The sequence below is a fragment of the Cyprinodon tularosa genome, unplaced genomic scaffold (genome assembly GCF_016077235.1).
Source record: "Cyprinodon tularosa strain WSP-4 unplaced genomic scaffold, ASM1607723v1 ctg1315, whole genome shotgun sequence".
NCBI classification, from domain to species: domain Eukaryota; kingdom Metazoa; phylum Chordata; class Actinopteri; order Cyprinodontiformes; family Cyprinodontidae; genus Cyprinodon; species Cyprinodon tularosa.
Window position 1 is genome coordinate 42,375 of NW_024038132.1, and position 17,298 is coordinate 59,672.

At 46.8% G+C, this 17,298-nt stretch overlaps 1 protein-coding gene across 3 annotated transcripts in view; it reads left to right on the forward strand.

Annotated features, from left to right (window-relative positions):
• The window catches only part of hivep2a (HIVEP zinc finger 2a), a 101,598-nt gene that overhangs the window by 39,352 nt on the left and 44,948 nt on the right, over nucleotides 1-17,298 (forward strand). For 2 of the 3 annotated variants that reach the window (XM_038277488.1, XM_038277489.1), the window contains one exon: nucleotides 13,798-13,866. The gene's annotated coding sequence lies outside the window, so the exon portion shown is untranslated. Of the gene's footprint in view, nucleotides 1-3,950; nucleotides 4,197-13,797; nucleotides 13,867-17,298 lie in introns of those variants that run through there. The other variant, XM_038277487.1, reaches the window with a different exon arrangement.

Sequence of the window (17,298 nt, forward strand, 5' to 3'; positions counted from 1 at the left end):
AAAATAAAAAAAACCCCCCCTTTTTTTCCTTTCCGGGAAGGGCCCAAAAATTTTTTTTTTTTTTGCCCCCAAATTAAAAGTTTTTTAAAACCCCAAAAAAAAAAAACCCCCCAAAAAAAACCTTTTGAAAAAAGGAAAACCCCCCTTTTTTAAAAACTTTAAAAAAATTTTAAAAAAATTTTTTTTTTTCCCCCCCTTTTAAAAAAATTTTTTTAAAAAAAATTTTTTTTTTTTTTCCCCCCCCCCCATCATCCATCCATCCATCCATCCATCATCCATCCATCCATCCATCCATCATCCATCCATCTCCATCCATCCATCCATCCATCCATCCATCCATCATCCATCCATCCATCCATCCATCCATCCGTCAGTAGCTTGTTTAGTACCTAAGCAGGTTTCCTGCTGCCATTGTTGTTACTTTGGTGTAAAACACACTGAAAGTACCCCCCCCCCCCCATAATGAGGTTGCATAACAGCAGAACCGTTAAACTCTTCCCTGCTTTTTTCTTATCGATTAGCTTCCTCCAGCTGACGTAGGGCAGACTCAGACCAGCCATCAGCTGGCAGATCAATCAGGCCTTAATGAGATAAACGAGCTCACCAATTACTTAACGAGTTACTGCTTGACTGACTGACACAGAAAGCTGCCTGGCAGCTCCTTCCTCTTCTGCTCAGCAGAGGTAAAGAAATTCATCTAACTGGAATGTTTTAAAGAAAGGCTCCCACCATTATTTATCCTTTTAAAATCTTTGACTGACTCTAGGATGAGGTCTCACTCTGACACTGATGATTGGCCCGCAGCTTTATTAGCTCCTCCTTTTCAAATTAAGTATTTGTGACAGTTTGAAAACTTTCCTTCTGGATCTAATAAAGCATCTGTCGTTTTATGCTAAATGTGTTTTATGTATTAATTGGCATTTCTAAAGTTGGAAATAAAAGTTTAAACATACTCTTCAAAATAAGAGTCTATGAAGACATGAAAGTAAATCAGTTCTGAAAAAATGACGAACGTCGCACTTTCAAAATAAAAGACTTGAAAAATAGCTCCTGCATGAAAATGTTTTTTAATGGATTGGAAGCCCTTCAAAATAAAATTCTTACATCATATTTCAGATTTTTACAAATATTTAAGGTTCCAGATGATCAAAGAACCAAAACCAGAACATTTATACTTAAGATAAAGCTATTATGGCCCTTCAAAGTAAAAGCTTAAAACTGTCACAGCGGTGACTGTGATCTCCGTCTGGATGTTTCCAGCGCTAAGTGCTCCTCTGCTGTCTGTTCTTCAGCATGTCAGTGTTCAGCTGCTCAGACTGAAGTGTGAGACGGACCGGGCCGTCAGCGAGCGCCGTTCTGCTCTCCTGTCACTCAGAGGTCTGTATGCGGCGCACTCAGCTGCTGTAACACTAAACTGGAGGCGGTTAAAGTCCAACTGGCTTCTGCTGAAACAGAACCGTGACTGAGAGCCGCCGCTGGGAATAATTTAACCCCGGCAGGGCCAGCCTGTGCTGGACCAGTAACAGGCCGACAGAACTGGACCCAGGAGGCGGATCCCACAGCAGATTAAAAACCACAGTCTGAACCAAGATCCACACCTGGAGAACCCAGAACCTCTCCAGTTAAGGTCAGAGGTCATGATTCAGCAACCAAGAGAGGGGGGGCAGAAGTGGCCTCAAAGACCAGAACCCCTGTTGACCCAGAAGACAACCTCTGGATCCTGGTGTTCCTCTGGGGAAACAATCTGAAGGTGGATCTTCTACCAGGTTTTGGTACCAGAGCCAGAATAAGTCCAACACGGTGGTGGCAGGATGATGGTCTGGGCTCCTTCAGGACCTGAACTTGAAAACCCAACCTGGTCTGCCTGAGTTCAATCTGACTGGATGATCTGCTGACCTGGAACTGACCTGAGATGACCTGATGTGAATTGGAGCTATAGAAATAAATAGAATATTCCAGGTTTTCCATAATGACCTGGAATATTCCAGGCTGTGGAACCTGGAGGAGCCAGATGAGATCAGATCCCAGCAGTAAACGGATGACGGCCCAGAAGAGGAACCCGCTCAGCCTCCTGTCTCTAATTGTGACTCCATGTTCTGCTCCGACCGTCAGCTGATGACCTTCGTGTTTCCAGGTCTGACTCGTTAACTGTAATAAGGATTAGTTTGGGGGCAAACAGGCCGGATCTGCTGCGTCTGCTCTCCAGGAAGTTTACGCTGACCTTTCAGACGCTGTTGTGTTCTGTCCCCGATCCGCCGCCCCCCGCTGCGCTGTGGAGGCCGCCGCTCTAATGAGGACCGACTCCAGGGTCGGATCCCAGCCGCCGCTCGGCGCTCGGATACACAGACCCTCTGATGATGGGGGGGGGCAGGAAACACGAGACGCCGCAGAGGGACCGGACCGGGACAGCTGGGCTCAGCTCATTTTTAGCACGTCTCTTCCAGGCTCTGTGCTGAGCTGCAAATTATAATCCTAATTTCATCGTCAACATGTGAGAAATCTCAGCTATGAGGAGCGGCTGCCATGGCAACCAGTAGGATACTCATTCGGGTTACCCATAGGGTGGAATTCTATCCTGGTTTTCCAGCCTTTTCCAGGAATTCCAGGAACTTTTCTTCTTCTTCATCTCAATGTTTTCGTTTCTAATCTTTTTCAAAAACTGATTCTGTATGGAGCTCAGTTTGTTCCATTTTTATTAAAGTTTATAAATGAAAATCCAGAAAAGAAACACAAAAAAAGGTTAGAGAGGAACTCTGCTGTTTTCCTAGGTGTTATTTTTTGTGTTACTATTTTTAATATATTTTGTTTTTTATTCTATTTTTTTCACCGATCAGATTCTGTTCACTTCCTGCCTAATTCAAACGCTCCCTCTGACCAATCAGAATGTTGGTGCTAACATCCAGCAGACCAATAGAAATGCTTTATTTGCTCCTCACTCCAGAGGAAAGCCCCGGAAGGAGGGAAGGAAGGAAGGAAGGAAGGAAGGAAGGAACGAACGAACGAAGGAAGGAAGAATAAAGGAAGGAAGGTTATCTCAAAAAGACAATTTAAAAGAATATTATTAGTAAATCTCAACCTAAATAAAAATTCTAAATAATAATTGGTAGAGCCCAGATAAACAGAAACAGTGCTGGGCTGACAGTTGGGGGCGGGACTTCCTGTCTCATCGATTAGCCAGAAGAGGTTCTGGTTTTATCCGGTTTCAGGGCGTTTGGTCTCCACCCGTCTGCGGGTCGACCCGACTCCCCTGCTCTGCAGCGGTTGGTCCAGGCCGTGTGAGGGATTGCTGCAGAGTCAATATCTCCTGTAAAGTCAACGGTTGCAACCAGCTGAGTTTCCTTAGAAGCTTCAGTTTTGATCGATGAATCTCTGGATGAACGTTTCTGCGATAAACTGGTTCGACTTGATTTATTGAACGATTCAGTTCAAAGGAATAAATCTCACATTAAAACCTGAAATTGTTTCAAACTCAATGAAACATTTATGATCCTTCACTCTGTTAGTTTAAAATACTCAAATTCTGTTTGAGAAAAACATTTAGAGCATCATTTTATGACACTTTTTCCCTCCACTCAACTTTCCATCAGGCTGGAAGCTTCCTGGGAGAACAGCTGTGCTTCCGGTGACCAGAAAACAGCCGCAAAAAGCCGCTTCCAGCTTCTAGGTGGAAAGTTTAGTGGAGGGAGAAAGTGATGAACCAGCTGTGAGCGCAGGTGAGTCAGCAGCGGATCTGAGCTTCAGGTGAAGCAAACGTTTGTTTCTGTTTGACGGGATTTTCTCAGTAGAGGAGAAAAAGCTTTAGAATGAGCAGAATGATGATAAACCAGGATCTGACCTGCCAGCGTCGGTGCAGCACAGGAGGCGTCGTTGCTAAAGTGCCGCGCGCGCTGGCCCCGCTCTCCCCCCAGCCGGGGCCCTCCGTCTATTTCTGGCTCTGCGTCACGCCTGGGCTTTACTCCTGTGGCAGGAGGAGTGTTTCTCTAGGGCTCCCACTCTGCTCCAACTCTAACAGACTGAAGCAGGCAGATGTAAACAGAACCGACGGAGCGGCCGGAGGAATGGACCGGCACTCCGCGGGACTTTAAACCGTGTGTGTGTGTGTGTGTGTGTATGGGGGGGTCTGTCGCCGTGGCAATGGAAGGAGGAAGAGTAACAGCAGAGGAATGCTTTCTGCTGATGAAGACAGAGCTGAGCAGGTTGGTCCTGAGATCTCCCTACTTTCATTTTCTGGGGGGGGGGGGGTCATCCACTGTTGTCGTGGCGACGCATCAACCCTGAAGGAAACCGGTTTCCTCCTCTTCATCGCTTTGCTTTCATCATCGTCATGCCCCCCCTCCCAGGGTGGTGTTGTTCTCGCACAGCTGATCGTCTCACACGGAGGTGTCGGTTCCCCCTGGGGCCTCCGGGGGCCTCTGGGGGCCTCCACCTCTCTAACCCTTCCGGGGTTAAATCATCAGAACCTCGGGTCCGTTTGGATCAGGACTCTTTAACCGAACCGCCTGCAGAACTGATCTCCTCCCTCAGATTCACCAGCAGTTCTTGGAAAACTGGGCAGCCTCCATGCCGGCCGCCTTTAGGGAAAAGCAGCTCCGGGAATCCTGGACAGGCAGGACGGAAACAGACTGTGTGACAGAACTAGACTGAGCAGATTGGCCCTAAACTGGTCTGTAGAACTAGACTGAGCAGATTGATCCTAAACCGGGTCTGTAGAACTAGACGGAGCAGATTGGCCCTAAACCGGGTCTGTAGAACTAGACTGAGCAGATTGATCCTAAACCGGGTCTGTAGAACTAGACGGAGCAGATTGGCCCTAAACCGGGTCTGTAGAACTAGACTGAGCAGATTGGCCCTAAACTGGTCTGTAGAACTAGACTGAGCAGATTGATCCTAAACCGGGTCTGTAGAACTAGACTGAGCAGATTGGCCCTAAACTGGGTCTGTAGAACCAGACTGAGCAGATTGGCTCTAATCTGGGTCTGTAGAACTAGACTGAGCAGATTGGCCCTAAACTGGGTCTGTAGAACTAGACTCAGCAGATTGGCCCTAAACCGGGTCTGTAGAACTAGACTCAGCAGATTGGCCCTAAACCGGGTCTGTAGAACTAGACTGAGCAGATTGGCCCTAAACCGGGTCTGTAGAACTAGACTCAGCAGATTGGCCCTAAACCGGGTCTGTAGAACCAGACTGAGCAGATTGGCCCTAAACCGGGTCTGTAGAACTAGACTGAGCAGATTGGCTCTAATCTGGGTCTGTAGAACTAGACTCAGCAGATTGGCCCTAAACTGGTCTGTAGAACCAGACTGAGCAGATTGGCCCTAAACTGGTCTGTAGAACTAGACTGAGCAGATTGGCCCTAAACTGGGTCTGTAGAACTAGACTCAGCAGATTGGCCCTAAACCGGGTCTGTAGAACTAGACTGAGCAGATTGGCCCTAAACCGGGTCTGTAGAACTAGACTCAGCAGATTGGCCCTAAACCGGGTCTGTAGAACCAGACTGAGCAGATTGGCCCTAAACCGGGTCTGTAGAACTAGACTGAGCAGATTGGCTCTAATCTGGGTCTGTAGAACTAGACTCAGCAGATTGGCCCTAAACTGGTCTGTAGAACCAGACTGAGCAGATTGGCCCTAAACTGGTCTGTAGAACTAGACTCAGCAGATTGGCCCTAAACCGGGTCTGTAGAACCAGACTGAGCAGATTGGCCCTAAACTGGTCTGTAGAACTAGACTCAGCAGATTGGCCCTAAACCGGGTCTGTAGAACCAGACTGAGCAGATTGGCTCTAATCTGGGTCTGTAGAACTAGACTGAGCAGATTGGCCCTAAACTGGGTCTGTAGAACTAGACTCAGCAGATTGGCCCTAAACCGGGTCTGTAGAACTAGACTGAGCAGATTGGCCCTAAACCGGGTCTGTAGAACCAGACTGAGCAGATTGGCTCTAATCTGGGTCTGTAGAACCAGACTGAGCAGATTGGCCCTAAACCGGGTCTGTAGAACTAGACTGAGCAGATTGGCTCTAATCTGGGTCTGTAGAACTAGACTCAGCAGATTGGCCCTAAACCGAGTCTGTAGAACTAGACTGAGCAGATTGGCCCTAAACCGGGTCTGTAGAACCAGACTGAGCAGATTGGCTCTAATCTGGGTCTGTAGAACTAGACTCAGCAGATTGGCCCTAAACCGGGTCTGTAGAACTAGACTGAGCAGATTGGCCCTAAACCGGGTCTGTAGAACCAGACTGAGCAGAGTGGCTCTAATCTGGGTCTGTAGAACTAGACTGAGCAGATTGATCCTAAACCGGGTCTGTAGAACCAGACTGAGCAGAGTGGCTCTAATCTGGGTCTGTAGAACTAGACTGAGCAGATTGATCCTAAACCGGGTCTGTAGAACTAGACTGAGCAGATTGATCCTAAACCGGGTCTGTAGAACTAGACTGAGCAGATTGATCCTAAACCGGGTCTGTAGAACCAGACTGAGCAGATTGGCTCTAATCTGGGTCTGTAGAACTAGACTGAGCAGATTGGCTCTAATCTGGGTCTGTAGAACTAGATTCAGCAGAGTGGCTCTAATCTGGGTCTGTAGAACTAGACTGAGCAGATTGATCCTAAACCGGGTCTGTAGAACCAGACTGAGCAGAGTGGCTCTAATCTGGGTCTGTAGAACTAGACTGAGCAGATTGATCCTAAACCGGGTCTGTAGAACCAGACTGAGCAGATTGGCTCTAATCTGGGTCTGTAGAACTAGACTGAGCAGATTGGCTCTAACCTGGGTCTGTAGAACTAGACTGAGCAGATTGGCCCTAAACCGGGTCTGTAGAACTAGACTGAGCAGATTGGCTCTAATCTGGGTCTGTAGAACTAGACTGAGCAGATTGGCTCTAATCTGGGTCTGTAGAACTAGACTCAGCAGATTGGCCCTAAACCGGGTCTGTAGAACTAGACTGAGCAGATTGGCCCTAAACCGGGTCTGTAGAACCAGACTGAGCAGAGTGGCTCTAATCTGGGTCTGTAGAACTAGACTGAGCAGATTGGCCCTAAACCGGGTCTGTAGAACCAGACTGAGCAGAGTGGCTCTAATCTGGGTCTGTAGAACTAGACTGAGCAGATTGATCCTAAACCGGGTCTGTAGAACCAGACTGAGCAGAGTGGCTCTAATCTGGGTCTGTAGAACTAGACTGAGCAGATTGATCCTAAACCGGGTCTGTAGAACCAGACTGAGCAGATTGATCCTAAACTGGGTCTGTAGAACTAGACTGAGCAGAGTGGCTCTAATCTGGGTCTGTAGAACTAGACTGAGCAGATTGGCCCTAAACCGGGTCTGTAGAACTAGACTGAGCAGAGTGGCTCTAATCCGGGCCTATAGAACTAGACTGAGCAGATTGGCCCTAAACCGGGTCTGTAGAACCGGACTGAGCAGAGTGGCTCTAATCCGGGCCTATAGAACTAGACTGAGCAGATTGGCCCTAAACCGGGTCTGTAGAACTAGACTGAGCAGAGTGGCTCTAATCTGGGTCTGTAGAACTAGACTGAGCAGATTGGCCCTAAACCGGGTCTGTAGAACTAGACTGAGCAGATTGGCCCTAAACCGGGTCTGTAGAACCAGACTGAGTAGAGTGTGTCTAATCTGGGCCTGTAGAACCAGACTGAGCAGAGTGGCTCTAATCCGGGCCTATAGAACTAGACTGAGCAGATTGGCTCTAACCTGGGCCTATAGAACTAGACTGAGCAGATTGGCTCTAACCTGGGCCTATAGAACTAGACTGAGCAGATTGGCCCTAAACTGGGCCTGTAGAACCAGACTGAGCAGAGTGGCTCTAGATCTAGACGCGTAGGAAGCTGATCCGTCCAGCCAGCTCTGTTAAACCATTTTTCCGTTCCCAGATTCCCAGACAGTGAGCCGCTGCTCCTCAGGATTCCCGTTTCCCATAAAGCTTCCATGATTCCCACCTTTCCAGACTCCAGGATCTCTGCCGCCGCCGCGGACAGCGAGCTTCTCTCTGGCTGAAGGATTCGATGGTCGATGAGCTTCAGCAGATAGATGAGACTTTGTGTCTGTTGCTTTGATCCGGGGAGTTCTATTCAGTGTATTTCTACGGTACCCATTAACAAAACCTGCTGCGGTTGAAGGAAAACCTGCTGGTTTTATCCTTGATTCTCTGGAAAATCATCCAGAGACAGAAAATCGGAATTTCTAGAAATAATAATCTTAGATTGACAGAGGCGGCCAAAGATGATACACGGCCCAAAGCGGTTTGGGGCCCTTTGCTTCATTTTAGCACAGCTGGATTAAGACCAGAGCCAACGAAGGGTTAAACTGACGCTTTATTTGGGTCGTCAGATGAAGACAGTCGACTTCAGAGATTAGATTCTCTACAGATTAATGCGTCCAGAGCTGAAACCGAACCACATGATTGGATCCAGGAAGCCTCCTGTGGAAAGCCTTCCAGCTGATTGGCCCCTGTCCCTGAGGGCCCTCTTAGGGTTAGCGGCCCTCAGGGACAGCGGCCCTCAGGGACATTGGCCCTCAGGGTTAGCGGCCCTCAGGGACATTGGCCCTCAGGGTTAGCGGCCCTCAGGGACATTGGCCCTCAGGGTTAGTGGCCTTCCAGGACTGACTTTGTGGATGGCTGCTCTATAGGGAGCTGATCATGCATCTTTTCCCTCCACTTAACTTTCCTTTTAAATGCTGGTAGCATCCTAATGATGGTGGCTGGAAGGAAAAACGGATCTATCAGATTTCCTCCATCAAACATGGCGCTGTGTGCAGTAGCTCCACCCCTCTGAATGACATCACTGGGGCGGGTTAAATCGCAGCGCTGGGCATTGATGGAGATACGCGTGTAGAAAAGTGCAAACACAGGATGTCCAGGTGGCTGAAGCACCTCCATGTTCGCTGCAATTATCTCGCCCTCGCCGCAGGTATAAGCCCCTCACGCCTTCTGTGGCGGCGGCGCTGCCAGGACCACGCCACACACAGTCAGCGGGCAGCGGCAGCGTGTCATAGCCTGTGTTTGTCTGAAGGGTAGAGATCTGTGATGGAGGGATGAGTGGAGCACAGATGGAGGGAGGAGGACAGGCTGGGAGGGAAGAGGACAGGCTGGGAGGGAGGAGGACAGGCTGGGAGGGAGGAGGACAGGCTGGGAGGGAGGAGGACAGGCTGGGAGGGAGGAAAGGAGGAATGGAGGGAGGTTTAGCAGCCTAGTTTCCTCCTGGATGATCTCCTTCCTCCTTGATGGTTTAACGGAGCTGGAAGCTCCGCCTCTCTCTGTCCTCCTGGTTTTCCTCTGCTCTGGTTTCCAGGGATCCCCCCCCCCCCCCCCGGTCTTTCTCAGGAACACGTTGCAGGAACATGTTCAAACTCCCTCCTTCCTTCCTAGGAAAGGCCCTGCAGCCTCAGAAACATGTTCAAACTCCCTCCTTCCTTCCTAGGAAAGGCCCTGCAGCCTCAGAAACATGTTCAAACTCCCTCCTTCCTTCCTAGGAAAGGCCCTGCAGCCTCAGAAACATGTTCAAACTCCCTCCTTCCTTCCTAGGAAAGGCCCTGCAGCCTCAGAAACATGTTCAAACTCCCTCCTTCCTTCCTAGGAAAGGCCCTGCAGCCTCAGAAACATGTTCAAACTCCGTCCTTCCTTCCTAGGAAAGGCCCTGCAGCCTCAGAAACATGTTCAAACTCCCTCCTTCCTTCCTAGGAAAGGCCCTGCAGCCTCAGAAACATGTTCAAACTCCCTCCTTCCTTCCTAGGAAAGGCCCTGCAGCCTCAGAAACATGTTCAAACTCCCTCCTTCCTTCCTAGGAAAGGCCCTGCAGCCTCAGAAACATGTTCAAACTCCCTCCTTCCTTCCTAGGAAAGGCCCTGCAGCCTCAGAAACATGTTCAAACTCCCTCCTTCCTTCCTAGGAAAGGCCCTGTAGCCTTAGAAACATGTTCAAACTCCCTCCTTCCTTCCTAGGAAAGGCCCTGCAGCCTCAGAAACATGTTCAAACTCCCTCCTTCCTTCCTAGGAAAGGCCCTGCAGCCTCAGAAACATGTTCAAACTCCCTCCTTCCTTCCTAGGAAAGGCCCTGCAGCCTCAGAAACATGTTCAAACTCCCTCCTTCCTTCCTAGGAAAGGCCCTGCAGCCTCAGAAACATGTTCAAACTCCCTCCTTCCTTCCTAGGAAAGGCCCTGTAGCCTTAGAAACATGTTCAAACTCCCTCCTTCCTTCCTAGGAAAGGCCCTGCAGCCTCAGAAACATGTTCAAACTCCCTCCTTCCTTCCTAGGAAAGGCCCTGCAGCCTCAGAAACATGTTCAAACTCCCTCCTTCCTTCCTAGGAAAGGCCCTGCAGCCTCAGAAACATGTTCAAACTCCCTCCTTCCTTCCTAGGAAAGGCCCTGCAGCCTCAGAAACATGTTCAAACTCCCTCCTTCCTTCCTAGGAAAGGCCCTGCAGCCTCAGAAACATGTTCAAACTCCCTCCTTCCTTCCTAGGAAAGGCCCTGCAGCCTCAGAAACATGTTCAAACTCCCTCCTTCCTTCCTAGGAAAGGCCCTGCAGCCTCAGAAACATGTTCAAACTCCCTCCTTCCTTCCTAGGAAAGGCCCTGTAGCCTCAGAAACATGTTCAAACTCCCTCCTTCCTTCCTAGGAAAGGCCCTGCAGCCTCAGAAACATGTTCAAACTCCCTCCTTCCTTCCTAGGAAAGGCCCTGTAGCCTCAGAAACATGTTCAAACTCCGTCCTTCCTTCCTAGGAAAGGCCCTGCAGCCTCAGGAACATGTTCAAACTCCCTCCTTCCTTCCTAGGAAAGGCCCTGCAGCCTCAGAAACATGTTCAAACTCCCTCCTTCCTTCCTAGGAAAGTCCCTGCAGCCTCAGGAACATGTTCAAACTCCCTCCTTCCTTCCTAGGAAAGGCCCTGCAGCCTCAGAAACATGTTCAAACTCCCTCCTTCCTTCCTAGGAAAGTCCCTGCAGCCTCAGAAACATGTTCAAACTCCCTCCTTCCTTCCTAGGAAAGGCCCTGCAGCCTCAGGAACATGTTCAAACTCCCTCCTTCCTTCCTAGGAAAGGCCCTGCAGCCTCAGGAACATGTTCAAACTCCCTCCTTCCTTCCTAGGAAAGGCCCTGCAGCCTCAGGAACATGTTCAAACTCCCTCCTTCCTTCCTAGGAAAGGCCCTGCAGCCTCCTCCTGTGTCAAAGCGAAAGCAGAGAGCTGTGCAGACATGAAAAACACGGAGTGGTTTGCCAGCCTTCCGGCCCGTTGCCAGCCGCCTCCCCGGGTGTGAACCTGAGTGGGGTTGTGTGATCGGAGTGGAGAGCGGAGCGTGTGTGAGCCTCGGAATGCCGAGGCTCGTAAGTCACCTCTGGTTTTTCCACTCCCGCTGGGACACATCCCATTATCAGTTTTATATGAAAGTAGGAAATTCCTCTGGGGTTTGGGCTCCGAGCCGCTTGCTGGTGGTGGGAGGTCCCAGCGTGTCTGATGGCGAGCAGCTGAACGCCGGAGACTTTTCTCTGTTTGTTTTGCTCAGCCTGCAGAGGCGGCCCATCCCTGGATGAGGCCTCGGGCCGTTCCTGCTTTCAGGCCCCTTCCATCTGCTCCTTCAGAGTATGTTACAGCAGACATGTTGAAATCAGCTGTTACTGTTGGTCCTTATCCAAAGCTTCTTTTGGAAAGAGGTTGAATTAAAACGGATCCAACTCATAAAGAGTGATAATAATATTATCCCTTTATAATATTAATCTGTATAATATTAAAGTTGGAAATATCCTTTGAAAATAAAATAAAATACATGAGGTCTCACATTAGAGGAGAACAAAAAAAAGATCATTTTGCTTTCAAAATGGAACCACCCCTGGACATCTGACCCAGGTCTCCTTCCTTCCTTCCTTCCTTCCTTCCTTCCTTCCTTCCTTCCTTCCTTCCTTCCTTCCTTCCTTCCTTCCTTCCTTCCTCCTTCCTTCCTTCCTTCCTTCCTTCCTTCCTTCCTTCCTTCCTCCCTCCGTATCTCAGTCATTAACAGTTCAGCTAATTATTTCCTGCTGATTAGTTTTATGGCAGGAAGGCTTTTATTTTGAAAGGCCTAATTGTTATCTCTGTTGCTGGCAGCTTGCAGGCTCCAGTAATACCAATAATCAAAGACACTGTGTGACACGCTGAGCGTCACTGAGCCGGATCGGAACCGGCATGTCCTGGGTCCACTCGGAACACGCAGAGAAGCTGTTTGTTTGGAAAAGTGTAATAAAAGGTTCTGGGTGCTGCACAGCTGGACGGCTTTATTTTCCTCTCTGGAAACAGTCAGGATGGAAACTCAGCAGTCAGCCCGGCCGTCTGTGTGTCGGTGTGTGCGCTCCGACAGACATGAAGAAGAAAAACAGAGTCACAGTTTTTCCTTGCCTCACTCCTGGCAGACCGGAGCAGAAGGACGGAAAAATCAGATAGTGTGTGCGGCACATGTGAGGGCCCAGTTCCCCGTCGGACTCGTCACGTGTTCAGAACTTTTTCTGTGTTGCTTCGTCACGCCGAGTTTAGATGTTGTTGGTCTGGTCTGGCTGAAACTTTTCTCTCTTTTCTCGTCTAAGAGCATCAAAATAACAGGAAGAAGTTAAGCAGCCATTAAGCTTTATTTTGAAAGGCCCATGGGATCGCCTTCTCTGTCTGGTTGATCTCCATTATCCTTAAGCAGCCATGAATCCATCCCATACCTGCCAACCCTAAACCAGGCGTCCCATACACTTCCTTAAACCTTCTATTTTACAGAGTTCGTTTAGTCATTGCTGACTAAGTTGCCTTATGAATGCAACATGCTACTATCTGCATGCTTTTATTTTGAAAGTGTTTGTTTAGTCCTATTTAGTTCCAATAATGTAGAAAACTTTTATTTTAAGCCTATGTTTATATATTTTTTTTACCTGAAATAAACACTTTGAATCCTCAGTTTAGATCCGTTTGTCATGAGGAACCTGCTTTTGTTTTAATGTAAACTATGATATAGTAAAGCTTTTATTCTGAGTCTAAAACACAGGCAGTGAGTAAGATGCAGCAGCTGCAGCCAGACAGAGCAGAGCGACTCTGTTCATCCATTACAGATTCATCACAAAAATAATCCCTGGAATATAAATTAGGGCTGAACATAAACAATAATTAACCTTAGTGTGAAAACGTGCTAACATGCTAGTGATAACTCACTAGCCTTTTTGTGCGAGGACATTTAGTGACAATCTAGAGTCTTATACTTGTTTATTATAATGCGACTCAAACAGAGACTGCGCAATTTTAAAATTGCTTTCTGTTAATTTGCAATTATTTTAAATTAATTTCCCAGCCCTAATGTAAATATAATATTTTATTTTCTTTGAACCAATTGCAGTAAAATAAATCCTCGTAAGGAAACGTGATCCTGGTTTATAGGACGGTCGGCTCCACAGAGAGGTGGTTCTTCTCTGTTTGCTTTACATCTATCTGCCATGTTGGACCGTGTTTCTGACGCTTAATGTTTAAGAATTTAAATCTAAATTCGACCCATTTTAAAGGAATTATTGGTCGGTTTACTTTTGGGGTTTTTTTTCAGAAAAAGTTTGAATAAAAAAAAAAGAAAAAGTGTAAATAGGAGAAATGAAAAAGACTTTCCTGCTTGACTGCAGAAACTAAACTTCACACCTTCGTTTCCCACTTCCTCTACTATTTCCTGTTCACACTGCGTATCATCGACTGTTTAAATTTAGACATTTAGAAGCTTTCAGCTTCCAAACTTTCCGCTCCCTCCTTTATTCTGACTAAAGGATCAAACTCAAACTGATGATGAATCTGATGTTTTCTCTGACAGGATGGCGCCATGAGGACTCTTCCTGTCCAGACTCCTGCTAGCAGCTGAAGCAGGTCGGCGAAGCGGCAGGTAGGCCATGATGCTGTAGCTCTGATGGAGCGATCCGGGTCAGAACCATCGGCCCGGATCAGAACCTGCTCCGTCTGCCGGGAATATGAGACACAAAGGCTGTTTAAACACACGGAGGTGATGATGATGATGATGATGATGATGATAGTGATGATGATGGTGATGATGATGATGATGATGATGATGATGATGATGATGATGATAGTGATGATGATGGTGATGATGATGATAGTGATGATGATGATGATGATGATGATAGTGATGATGATGGTGATGATGATGATGATGATGATGATAGTGATGATGATGGTGATGATGATGATGATGATGATGATGATGATGATGATAGTGATGATGATGGTGATGATGATGATGATGATGATGATGATGATGATAGTGATGATGATGGTGATGATGATGATGATGATGATGATAGTGATGATGATGGTGATGATGATGATGATGATGGTGATAATGGTGATGGTGATGGTAGTGATGGTGATGATGATGATGATGATGATCATGATAGTGATGGTAATGATGATGGTGATGATGATGATGGTGATGAAGATGATGATGATGATGATAGTGATGATGATGGTGATGATGATGATGATGATGATGATAGTGATGATGATAGTGATGATGATGGTGATGATGATGATGATGATAGTGATGATGATGGTGATGATGGTGATGATGGTGATGGTGATGGTAGTGATGGTGATGATGATGATAGTGATGATGATGGTGATGATGGTGATGATGGTGATGATCATGATAGTGATGGTAATGATGATGGTGATGATGATGATGGTGATGAAGATGATGATAGTGATGATGATGATGATGATAGTGATGATGATGATGATGGTGATAATGGTGATGATGATGGTGATGATGGTGAGGATGATGATGAAGATTTTGATTATGAAGATTATGATGATGATGGTGATGATGATGGTGATGAAGATGATGATAGTGATGATGATGATAGTGATGATGATGATGGTGATGATGATGGTGATGAAGATGATGATAGTGATGATGATGATAGTGATGATGATGATGGTGATGATGATGATGATGATAGTGATGATGATGGTGATGATGGTGATAATGGTGATGATGATGGTGATGATGGTGATGATGATGATGATGATAGTGATGATGATGGTGATGATGATGATGATGATGATGATGATGATGATAGTGATGATGATGGTGATGATGATGATGATGATAGTGATGATGATGGTGATGATGGTGATGATGGTGATGGTAGTGATGGTGATGATGATGATAGTGATGATGATGGTGATGATGGTGATGGTGATGGTAGTGATGGTGATGATGATGATGATGATGATCATGATAGTGATGGTAATGATGATGGTGATGATGATGATGGTGATGAAGATGATGATAGTGATGATGATGATGATAGTGATGATGATGATGATGGTGATAATGGTGATGATGATGGTGATGATGGTGAGGATGATGATGAAGATTTTGATTATGAAGATTATGATGATAATGGTGATGATGATGGTGATGAAGATGATGATAGTGATGATGATGATAGTGATGATGATGATGGTGATGATGATGGTGATGAAGATGATGATAGTGATGATGATGATAGTGATGATGATGATGGTGATGATGATGGTGATGAAGATGATGATAGTGATGATGATGGTTTGCATGAATCCAGCCCATCATGATGACCTGCCACCACCAGAACCTCAGCAGGTCTGGAAGAACCACTGATCTGGTTACAGATCTGACCCAGTCAGAGGGAAACTGGTTCTGGTTGGTTCCCCAGCCCAGAGGGTCAGCGTTAACCTCCCAGCAGCTGCAGCAGAGACACCAAACATCTGCAGCGGTCTGTGACCAAGCTTTTATTCTGAAATCCCAGCCCGACGGCCGCCGCAGCCTCATCGCTGCCCAGCCTCTTCCCAGAATCCTCTGACTCACCGAGACTAACTGCCAGTCAGCTGAAAGCGTTCAGCGGAGACACCGTCTGCATTGTGCGCCTAAACGGGTCGGGACGTTCTGTGCGGTCACACCTGTGGAGGTATTCACAACCTGCAGAACCAGAAAAACCGTCCTTTCATCCGCTGGTTGGAGTTAATGCTGAGAGAAGCAGGTGGAAGGTTCTGCTGCTGAGGTTCTGGTTCCAGGGATTACATCACACAGACCTCAAAGAGGCATGGGAAGGAGACCGCGGCGAGCATCAGATCAGATGTTCTTTTCATCGCCGCCGCCATCTGCAGTATAACCTGTCAGCTGATGACACCGGCGACTAGGGCTGAACGATTTTGGAAAATAATCTAATTGCAATTTTTTTTCTTTATATTGCGATTTAATGCAATTTTTTCCCCCAGTTTAATTGATCATGTGTTTTTTTAAACATATACAAAAACAAATTAGGTGCTAAAAGACACGCTGTGTCCTAATTCACGATCGCGTTCTGCCTACGATATATTTCAAAATTGCAATTTAATTTTGACTTTTCTCTACATAACCACAGGCAGCAAAAATTGCCTCTAAATAATTGTAAACAAGGACTATTTAAATCAAGAACTTTTAATGTTTTTATTAATCAGAATATTATTCAAGAGAACAGCTTTTAACTGATTTGGACATCAGTCCTTGTTGAACATCCAACCAACAAACCAGTCTATGTAATAAACTGATTAACTGGTACTTAGTGCTATGTATGAATATATAAACTCTAAAACAAGTAATAAAATTAGATTATCTCACTGCTGCAACTGTCTTCCCTTCCATGTGGAGGCAAATCCACTTTAAACATTTTACTGACACCTAAAGAACGCGTCTGATTCCCTAATTGTTACATAGCCAAAAATTGCAGACGTCCGCGATTTGGAAATTGCATTTTTTTCAATCGCAATTATATTGAAAATGCGATTAATTGTTCAGCCCTAGCGGCGACATGCTGGCCCAGATTCTGGGTTCAGGTTCCTGTCCGTCCCTGAAGGGCTTCTGCTTCCAACATGGAGGAATCCCTAAACCTTCTCAGCTCGCTGTGACGTCTTATCTCTGCTTCTGTCTCCTTGAACCCCAGTGGGCCTCAGCAGATGGCCGCTCACACTGAGCCTGGTTCTGCTGGAGGTTTCTTCCTGTTCAAAGGGAGTTTTTCCTCTCCACTGTCGCTACACGCATGCTTAGTGTGAGGGATTGCTGAAGAGTCAATGAGTCGATGCAATCAGCTGGTTTTCCTTAGATAGAAAACTTTGAATCAATCTGACTGGATGATCTGGTTGAACTGGAAAGTGACCTGAGATGACATGATGTGAATTGGATGGATATCCATCATGGATCATGGATGGATATCCATCCATGATCCATGATGGATGGATATCCATCATGGATCATGGATGGATATCCATCCATGATCCA